Source organism: Lichenostomus cassidix, chromosome 1Aa, assembly GCF_008360975.1.
Source record: "Lichenostomus cassidix isolate B80296 chromosome 1Aa, HeHo_3.0, whole genome shotgun sequence".
Classification (NCBI taxonomy): domain Eukaryota; kingdom Metazoa; phylum Chordata; class Aves; order Passeriformes; family Meliphagidae; genus Lichenostomus; species Lichenostomus cassidix.
The window spans coordinates 10448057-10458782 of NC_139480.1; positions in this window are offsets into that span (position 1 = coordinate 10448057).

The following is a 10726-nucleotide window of genomic DNA, read 5'->3' on the forward strand; positions in this document are numbered from 1 at the left end:
AGTTTTGAAAGAGTGGGGTAGAAGTGCATTCTGACTTTTAAAAATGTGCAGTGGTATGTTATTTCAGTGACAGCAATGAACAATCAACACAGGACATAAATTTATCTGTTCCTACAGGGAAAGGGAAAGATATCACCTTCCAGAACCACTGCAAGGGTCCCCAAATAACTCAGAAGGGAGGGTTACTGTACTGGAATGAAATGGGGGCTTTCTGATCATTCCTGAGTACCAACTGCTGCAGTCAGAGACATGTTCCTGTGCTTGAGGGCAAACACCAATAAACTTTTTATCTTATCTCAGTTAATCCTTACACCCCTTTCTTATAACATAAACAAATCTCAAACTCAGGTATTGGACCTGAAGGTTCAATAAGATGAAAAGAGTAAAAAGATAACTTAAAAAAAGATGAATGGAGAAAAATGGAGAAAAAAAAGAAGAGAAAAAGATTATTTGCACAGCCAAGAAAGGAGGAGATGTCTTGACATTTTGGGAGCCAGTCAGTAAAAAGAGCTGTAGCAGGACCAAATTCTAGGCAGGGACTCCACAGTACAAAATGTTCCAAATGGAGCAACAACAATGGTTTGCAGTTTTTATAGAAATACCTGATGAGTTTCCCAAAAGGAAACTCTCAACAGATTGGACCAATACCAATAAACCTTGACATGAAGAAGGCTAAATCAGCTCACGTGGAGATTTGTCCTGCACAATATATTGCACCTGAGATAAATCAATGATAGCTTCAGAGGCTGCCCACAGCCATTTCTGTCAATGTTGTTCCAAGAAACCAGATTGCCTTGTTCTTCTCCCTAACAGGCACATTCACAAATCACAATTCAGGTGTACAGGATATCAACTCCTATTGATAATTGATTTGGCCATGAGCAATGTAGGCACCTGCTTAAAAAAGCAGACCTAGAAAAAAGCCCCCAGACTTCTGTACTTCTCCCCTGCCATGGTTTATGATACAGCCTTACAATGGTTTTCTGTCTGTCTGTGATGAGTGAATCGGTACAGTGCTGGGGAGAGGGGGAAGAGGAGCTCCTTCCAGGCACCAGTCATCAGACACCATCCTTTATTTCCCTGTCTCCTGGGAGCGAACAGAAGCAGCAAGTCCAGCTCCACACATTTTCCCACCACTTTCCTCTTCCCTCCTTGTAGGCAGAGTTGCTCAGCCCCAGCCAACCTCCACCCACCTCCCAGATCTATTTCTTGGAGTAGCAAAATTCAGTGTTAGTTCCAAGGCTTGCCCTATCTGTTTCAAGTATTCAAGGGGGAAATTGCTGTGCCAGGTAAGGCGAGAGTCTAGGAAGATATTCTGAGACAACCTGAAGGAAAAATGGGACTCCAGAACAAACAAAGATTAATCCTGTGTTTCAAGATTCACTGTCAGAACTTTTCCTATGAAATGCTTTATGGAATGTATAAAAGGGAAGATGCAGCACAGCAGGAGATGAGGACAGTGTAATCTTCTTTTCTCTGAAATCTCCCCTGGAGATTGCATTACCCTTACCTGTCTAAGCATAGCTTCAGACTTTTCATTTAATTTTAGGTTTCCATTAGAGAACATAGCTCTTCTCCTTTGGAAGACTACTTCTAGAACTCACCCTAACAAAAAACTTTGTTTATAAATGTATTTATTATAGGTGCGATTTTGTGTGTCTGTTTCAGTATTTTTCCAAACAAGTGAAAAAAACTTGGCTTGGGGATTTCACTAGTTCCTTCCCAGTCTGCATGCAGAATTTGCTTTCCCACCTATTTCTTTCTTTTTATGAATTGTGTGATTTTACTGTAACAGCATTTTTGTTTTAGAGCTTCAGTCATATATGTCATAAAGTCCAGTAAAATTCTGATTTCAGCTATAATAAACACTAACACACACTTTTTTTGGTTTTGCTTCAAATCTCACGTCTAAGGGGAAAAAAGAAGCCTTAGAGGCCAAATGGGGAAAGAAAAAGGGTTGGTAGGAGGGAGAGAAAGAGAGACTTTATCAGTTTGGGGCTGGGGGCTATGGTGGTGGGCTGTGGCTTGAGGTGTGGTCATACATTCACTTCATATTATTCAAACATAAACCCTGGAAGTCCTTAGATGGACCTGCACAGTGCACCCTGCCAAGAATTTAGTCATTTGTTACCTTTGTCCTTGTAATTGTCCCTGACTGGGAGGGCCCCACTCTGAGTACATCTGAACAAACCCCTAGGGAGGATGTGGAGAACCCATAACCAGGATGATGATAGAATCCCTAATTCTGCTGCTGCTGCTGCTGCATTGGAGCTCCCTAGTGGAATACATGCTGCAAAGCTGGGTTCTCCTGTTTTGACTGCCTAAAAAACCACACCAAAATATTTGGCTTGATTGTTATTCTGAGGTCCTGTGAAGATAAGTGGTTTACAAAAAAAGAAGTTAACATATTTCCCGGTATTCTCTTTTTCAATACCTATTATGTGTTTACCCTAAACTCCTTGAATTCCTCAACAGCATAGTGTGGAAGAGGAGTAATTCTGCTGGGATTGAAGGCAGGGTTTCCCGAGTGCCAGGACATCATGTAATTTAATTTACATATCTGAACACAGATAAACATCAAAACCACAGGATCGGACTGAGCTTGAGTCTCTGTTAATCACATATTTTTGCTGGTTACTTGAATGTTCAAATAATTTGAATGGGCATCAGTAATGGTCCAGCAGAAGTGGGATGGGACTGCTGTGGTTTGAGTAATTAAGATAAAAAGGAGATGGTTAGCACTCTGTCATCCTTTCAGGCACAATGTAATCTAAAACTCTTATCTGTCCTATGGTCCTTCACAAGAGAAACCCACATAACTGGGGCTGTTGGGGGAGCCACAGCCCACAGAGGATGGACTGACTCATTCCCTATCTTATTTCCTTTTACACTGCTGTTCAGCCTCATGTTAGCCGGGTGCTCATAAGCACCAGGTCCCCCATTTCAGATCCCATATCAGTATAGGATTTCAGGAATCCCCCTGTCCAGCCCTACTTTATCTTTGGATCCCTCCACCTCCCGTTGTAATGCCATTAAATTAAGGAACAGAACCAGAAGAAAAGATATAGAAAAGAAAGCAATGCATACAAAATTAGAACAAAGTGATATGTACATTTCTACTGCATCAAAGCACTTGTGAAGAAACAATACAGCAAAAAGCTCTGGTTCATGGGAACAGCATGAGAGGGTGGGTAGAAAAGATGTATATACTTTATAAACACTGCCAATGGAATTACTGAAAGCCTTTTTTGGAAGCAAGGCATGCATTTATGCTTATAAATTTCTTGCTGATCAGTTAGCTGCCATCAATGTAAGGAACCAGCTCCCGTGTTCCCTGAGTTATTAGGTAACAATGCTTTTAGGCCTGGTGTTACCACAGCACTTAAATGCACCAAGTGGGTATCAGGCCTTTTTCTGTGTAGAGCTTAGCAGAAATGCAGCACAAGCTAGTCTGTAACTGGAAAACCTAGTGCTGAACTAGAATATAATTTCTGCCTGGATAACACAAGACATAGGACTTCCCTGAAATCTTGTTTGAACAGATCCACAATTGCAAAACTCCCTCTGCAGGCTCTTTGTAATTATCAATTAGTGAAACAATAAGAGATGGAGGGGAAGGAAGATCAGGAACAATAAAATGAGCACATCGCTCTAAATACGAGGAGGTTTTAGCCCACGACCTGTGTTTTGTATGACCACCTAAGCAATGTTCTAGTCTTTATTAAATGCTCAACAAAAGAAGGAAATAGGTAGTAGTTAAAGTTAAAGTAGCTTAAAGTAGTTAAATAATTTCCTTACCTTAATAGCTGTTTTCAAGTCTTGAGTACAGCCTTAAAAAACAGAACATCCTACGAATTTCTGAAGCAAAGAGCCATTGATATCTTCTAAGGTAATAAGGTTCACGCAAATTTATATGCTCCTATTGCGAAAAACACACAGGATAAGTTTCAGATCACCTACTTTGGTGCCAATGAGAAACCTAAAGAACAATTAAGAAGCTTGAGATGAATTAAGAGAATCCTAATCTTCAGTGTCCAGCATGATGTAACTCTGAATGTGATCAGGTTTAGATTTATTCAAATTATCTTCATCAGAGCAACCACAGATACTTCCACCCAGTTCTCATCCTCAATTAGACTGGAAAAGGTGACTTTAACTCTCTGAAAAGAGGGGAGACCATCCTTATTCTGCTGGTTTTACGAGTTGGCAAGTCCTAGATATGAAGAAAAAATAGGTACCTTCTTGAGTGCCTATTCATTACAGAGAGCTGAACCACTGGCCTGAGCCATTAATTTCATGCACAGTTTTTTTTGGGTTTTTCTGTTGCTTTTTTTTTTTTTAAATATTGTTTTGTTCACTCTGGGCTCCCCTTTGAGCCCTGGAATCATGTCAATATCAACGAATGACCACATATTTGGAGGCTCTCAAAAAAACCCTCGGCCCAAAAAGTTTCTCAAATCCTTGTATTTTTTTTTTAAAGTAAGTAAAGAGGTATGCTCTAATCCAGCATATATTAAACCATATGGTACATTATTTCAATGTAACATTCAGGAAGGAAACTATCATGAGGATCTTTGTAGATAGCCAAAAAGACTGTTTGAGGAAGAAGTAGTCACTGAGCAAGATAAATTTTGTAAAGGCATGCTAGGATTCATGTGAATGAGAAGTGAAACGTAATAGTGTGGTAAGATAGGAAAAGGCTGTGGGCAACCTAGACCTTAATAAACTACAGCTGTGCCCCTAAACAAGAGAGATAACTGACTTTGTTAAAGAATGAAGCAGAGAATGCAGATGTGTATGGCTGATTGGAGAAAGAACCTGTGAGCAATTTGCTAACTGACTGTAATGTAATAAGAAGCACCTGTTAAGCATCTGAAGAAAGGATATAAAAAGGTGTACCAGGAAATAGTGAGGAGCTAATGCCTGCTACTGTGGTGGGTGTGAGCTGTAAGTCTACTATCATGATAGTACACTGGACTTCAAAAGCAGCTGCATTCTGTGTCTCTGGATTAAACATGACTGGATTTAGTTTGTCATAACCATGTCTGATAGGGGACTATTATGATTATGATTTCCATAGCCCTCATATATAATATCTTACAGTGCTAAACTACCACTACAGTTAGAAGGTTTTCATAAGATCTCATAGAAACCTTCCCTGTCTTAAATTATGACTTTTTTTCCTGACCTGATCATCTGGTTTCCATTCTCTTGAAAATGCATTTTTTGTATTTTTAGGCTATTATGAGCATTTTCACACTTCATTTCCTTGTTAGTTTACTTTCCAAACTTAAAAACTGATTTTTGTTTCACTTTCATTATGATCATTATTTGCAAAAGCTTATTTTTTTTTTGTGATACCTAATGCAACTTGTCTTTGGTTTGTAACTTAAACACCATAATTCGTTGCATATTCTTTGTTAATTAATAATGGAAAACTACATCTAAGATGTCAAAACAATTACAAAAAAAAATCATGGTCATATTTTCAGATTGTGTATATTACACTAGATAAGTATTTCTGAAAAGTTGTATGCATTTCTTGCAAAAACTAGATCACAGCAGAGGTCAGCTGCCCATTACATTCACCTGGTGCTCACTTACAAAGTGGTAAGGTACTTTGTACACAACATTTTTGTCCAGAATGCACCTGACATTTTCAATCAGAAAATGTGTAACAAGGAGGAAGAAGACTTTTGCCTTCATTATGAGCTTCTTCACTTGGCTCTAAGAGGCTTCTCTAAAAATGCAATAAAACTGAGCACCTCCTCTTGTATTATGAAACTCCTCTTTTATTTCAGACATGCAGTGCTATTGAAGAGCTCTCCTTGACGATGTTGACTTGGATATCGTCAGCTCCAATTCCTATTAGGTATGCCTGTTATGACAAATCTGTAACTCCATGACAGGCATCATATCCAGAAGATGTCTGTATATCCACTTTCTTCTTGCCCTTAGTTGTTGCGGTTTAAAGGATATTGTAACAGACCTTACTCGAGAGCATCTCTGCCCAGCCCGGTTCAGCGCCTCAGTGCACCAAACCCTCCCTCAGGGCTGGACACTGCGCTCTCACCAGCTGGTTTTATCCTCACAGCTCTGGTTTTGTCTGCTTCCACAACCAGCAGTGGTGAAGGAGGTGAGGAGGGTCTACACACAGTGACCATGGAAGATTTTATTCACATGGCTGCACCAGAGGCCAGAGACCTCCCGGAGGCAGAGATGCCTCATGGATAAAGGCCTCACATGCACAGACACATGTGCACAGACATCCCTGGTGCACAGACACACGTGGTGCATAGACCATGTGCACAGACCTCAACATGGCAGAGGGTGAGGAGTTTTCTAGGGAAACAGAGGCAAGAGGAAAGTACACAGCCAGTGGTCTCTGGGCACAGGGACAGTACATGGGTGGAGTTAGGGTACAGGAATCAATAGGGAAAACCTGAGGGAGTGGCCAGGACTACGTGGGGTGGGGAAAGCAGGACGATAGGGGAAGAGTAAACACATTAAGGAAGAAATGGATGGGGAAACTAGGACAATAGGAGAAGGGTAAACACATTAAGGAAGGGGCAGGGTGGGGGAAACTGTAGCTTTTATCACAATACTTAGTATATACGGTGAAATGAGTTTTTCTACTTTTTCGTCCTCCTAGAGCGTTGTGTCTTTCTTTTTCCATATGACTTCCCTGTACATCCACACAGACTCAAAGCAATTCAGAACTCAGCCTCTAGTAAAACATGTTTTTCTATAGTGGGACATAATTCAGCATAGTCAAACACACAGTAACCAATTTTGACTGTGAAGTTAATTTATATTTCTTTTTCTGCTAGAGAAAACAGTTCTGTATTATTTTTGTTGATCCAGCTTTTTGGTTTTGAGTTTGGTTTGTTTTTTTTTTTCCCATTCTGAAAGACGTTAGCTCTGAACAAATGTTTTATTATTCAGACTGCAGGATAATGAAGCAGGTAAGAATTTATTCCAGAGATAGACTTCATTCCTAGTCAGCAATTAGATATAATGTCTAGCATAAAACTGCCCTTGTAAAACTGACATCTAGATGAATGGTTAAACTATACAATTAATCTACTAAAGGGAAATTAAATGTGTTATCTTGCATGAAGAATAGGGAAAAAACCCAACCACCCTACACACAAAGGATCTCTTGTCAACACAAAGATGAATGTGGTTGTCAACACAGGGACATTCCCTGTCTCCCACTGACCTTGATCATCATTTCAATTTGTGTTCATAGATCAACCACTGGGGTATTTTAACAAAATACATAGTTTTAGCAATAAAATGACTACATTTTTAATTTCTATTAAAACACGTTAGGAATCATCACTGGCTTTGGCCGCTGTACAACTGTCTATCAGTTTTCCAAAATTTTTCAGAGTACCCATGAGGTTTATGTGGTTCTTTTGCCCAGCAAGTCTTGGAATTTATCAGGATGTCTCCAGAGTGGCTGGCACCAACCACTGCAGGCAACCTCCAGTAACCTCTGCAGGCAACTGGCAGTAACAAGTCAGATGTGTTCATGCACTCAAGTCTGGAAAGGCTCCTAACTTCAAGATCTTTACACAGTGTTTTCCTAAAATAAGAAGCTGACCTTTGTCTCTTGCAGTCCTTCTGGACATTGCTACTATTGTCAGTTGTCCAATGACTTTGAGAAAATCAGTTCATCCGTAACTTCTGCACCAGCTACTTGCATGGGAGAAGGACACTTAAAATTCTCCCTGGAGAAGTGCTGAATTTGGAACAGAGAAAAAAACAGGAGGGTTCTGAGGGAAAGGATTTGCGTCTGATGAGAAACATGCTCAGAAGAAGCTTTGTGACAATATCAGTGAGACAAAAATATTTTAGCATTCTCACTGGAGGTTTTTGGCAGCAAAAGATGAGACCTCTACTTCATACTTCAAGTGTGAGAGAAAAATAACTCTGGATGTGTCCATTATTTTTCATTACCTATAAAAATGATGGAAGGTGCCTTGTCCAGATGTAGGCTTGTACACTGTAGGCATCTGCAGACAGTTGTAACTCATGCCAAAAAATACATTTCAAGATTGTAATAGCAGTGATAGAACAAAGTTTTACTAACAATTCATTATTTTAATTAATTATAGATAAAGAGTATACAACATAAAAGTGAGCAATAAATTATGACATGTATACAAAAACTGCAAAAGCTCTCAGTTTCATCAGTAAATTACACATTTTGCATGGAAATTGATCTGTTAGTGTGTGGCCTACTGTATAAGGACACAACGGTATGTTTTGGATAAAAGAATAGGGTGAAAGGGAAGACAGGAAGGAAGAAATTAATTAAAGGGGGGGAGAGAGAGAGAATTTACAGTCTACTGTTGAATATTTTATGGCAACATCATATATATGTGGGTATTTGCCATATAAGGGATGAACACTATTTTATGTTCGTCAAGAACCAAAAAGAAAGATAATTGGTTTATTATTGTTTGTCAATAACCATACGTGTGGTGGAGAATTCTGAGATTTTTTTTGACAGGGTACTGTAAAAAATTCATGTGCAGTACTTTTGCTCAAAATTTTGTATATAGAAATACTTATAATACATTTTTTGTTATTGAAGTGAACGAGTAAGCCTATATAGAATTCAAATTTATTTACACCTTTTCTGGGTTGAGGGAGCTCACCATTGCCTGTTCTCTTCTGAATGCACGACTTTCCAGGTGTTAACCTTGAGAATTTTCGAAAACCAGAGAAAAATATTATGAAATAATATTCTGGTGGGAAATATAAGGAAATAGGCTGCTCTGCTTTTCACTTGACAGCACTTGTGGTTTCAGCCAGAGTGGAGGGATCTGCCAGATGCCCACAGAGCACTGAAGGACCATATTGCTGAATAGTTTTTGTGTTTCTGTGGCACACAGGTATTGTTTTCCATGCACATGAATCAGGATAGATTGTACTGTAAAATCAGTAGGATGCTGCAACAGAACAGAAGAGCCTTCTTGAATGCATGTCAGCTCCAGAATGTGTGACTCACACCTGTAGGAACTGAGAGCAATTATCACAGTCCAGCTCAAGGCTATTAATATACTGTCACAGTCTTCAAATCCAACAGGTTGTAAGCAATCTGCCTTTAGTTGTGCCAGTTTTGTCTGGCAAGTGTATGAATTTTTCAGGGAATGTCACAGAAACACCAATTCCTTTATAAGGACTGTCCCAGAATTTTACACACACAGACAACCAGTTCCAGGAAAACTGCCAGGCATTCTTGAGTTTACTAATGTAGCTGATGCCTCTAAGTTCAACATGTAACTGAGGCAGGGCAGGGGACAAATACTGAAAAAGAAGATCTGTTTCTTTCTGTCACATGCCACAAGATAATCCATGCAAGTAGGTCATGTGGAAAAGCAACATGAATTGCTAAACCATATCTGTAAGGAACAGTTTAACTGCAAAGTGGAAATCTGAACAGAGTATGAGATTGAATACATACATATGAGAATTTTGATCACAAACACTGGAGTTCAGCCCTGCAGTGTCTGTGCTGCAGGGAGATTTAAAAATGGAGCAGGTACAAATGAAATATGAGTCCCAAGCAGAGCACCACATTGAAGCACGAGGCACGACTGCTTAGGCAGCAGGACTGTGACACATATGTGAGCTGGAATCACACAGGGTAATGCATGGCATCCAGCCAGTAGCTCAGCCCAGAGGTCACTTTTCATCAGGGTGACTCTGGAGCAGCAGAGGGCATGCAGATAAATAGCCTGACAGAGCTGTGTGAAATATCAGTAACACAGCTTGCTAGCTGCACAGCGCTTTAAAATGAGAGATGGGTGCTGCAGTGACTACTGGAGAAAATGTCACTCTGCATCCCATGAAAGTACTGCCACAACAGATATAGTAATAAATACAAAACCAGAAAATCAATTGCCAGAATAAACAAAACATTTGGGTCATTGGACACTACAATATGGGGTAACTCAAGAGTGTCTTAAACACCTGCAGCCTTACCTTGCAGAATCTCAAATGAGAAAATAACTCAAATAAGCAAATGTGAAAACAGCCACTGTACAAAGAACTGGCAGATTCTGCTCTGCACTTCAGTTAGACGAAGACTCAGATAAAACCAATTCTGAGAAATGAAAGATGCTAGAAAGAGAAAAAAATAAGGAGACATTTTCACAAAACATCTGTAGCTGCCAAGAAAACAAGATCTCAAGTCTTGTCTCTAGTCTCAAGACTAGAAAGTAAGTCCACCTAAATTTGTAACTTTGAGCATAAAACTGGAGGGATATTTAATTCTGGAAAAGATTGTCTGGTTTTGAGAATCAAAACCCATCATCCCTGAAGGCCTAGACTAATGCAATATAAAACAACATTAATGATAAATACACGCACAAACAGACCACAACTCCCATTTATTGCTCATCCACAGGGTAAGGAATAAATTTCAATGTGGGAAGTGTCAGCTGTGGAATCAGAGCATGGCTTTATAAGTAGAATGAAAGAATACTGAAAACATCATTAATCCTTAAAATTCCTGAAGAATTAAAATTCCCAGTATTACCTCCATATGCTACATGTAAAATGGTTAACAAAGCCACAAAAATATAAAATTCTCAAAAGCAACTTTTGGAAAAGCACAAAGCAAGGAGAGAAGAATTTTCCCAGAATTATTTCAATATTATAGATTCCTAGAAAACAATGATATGTATCTTTAAAAATGTAACAGTACCAT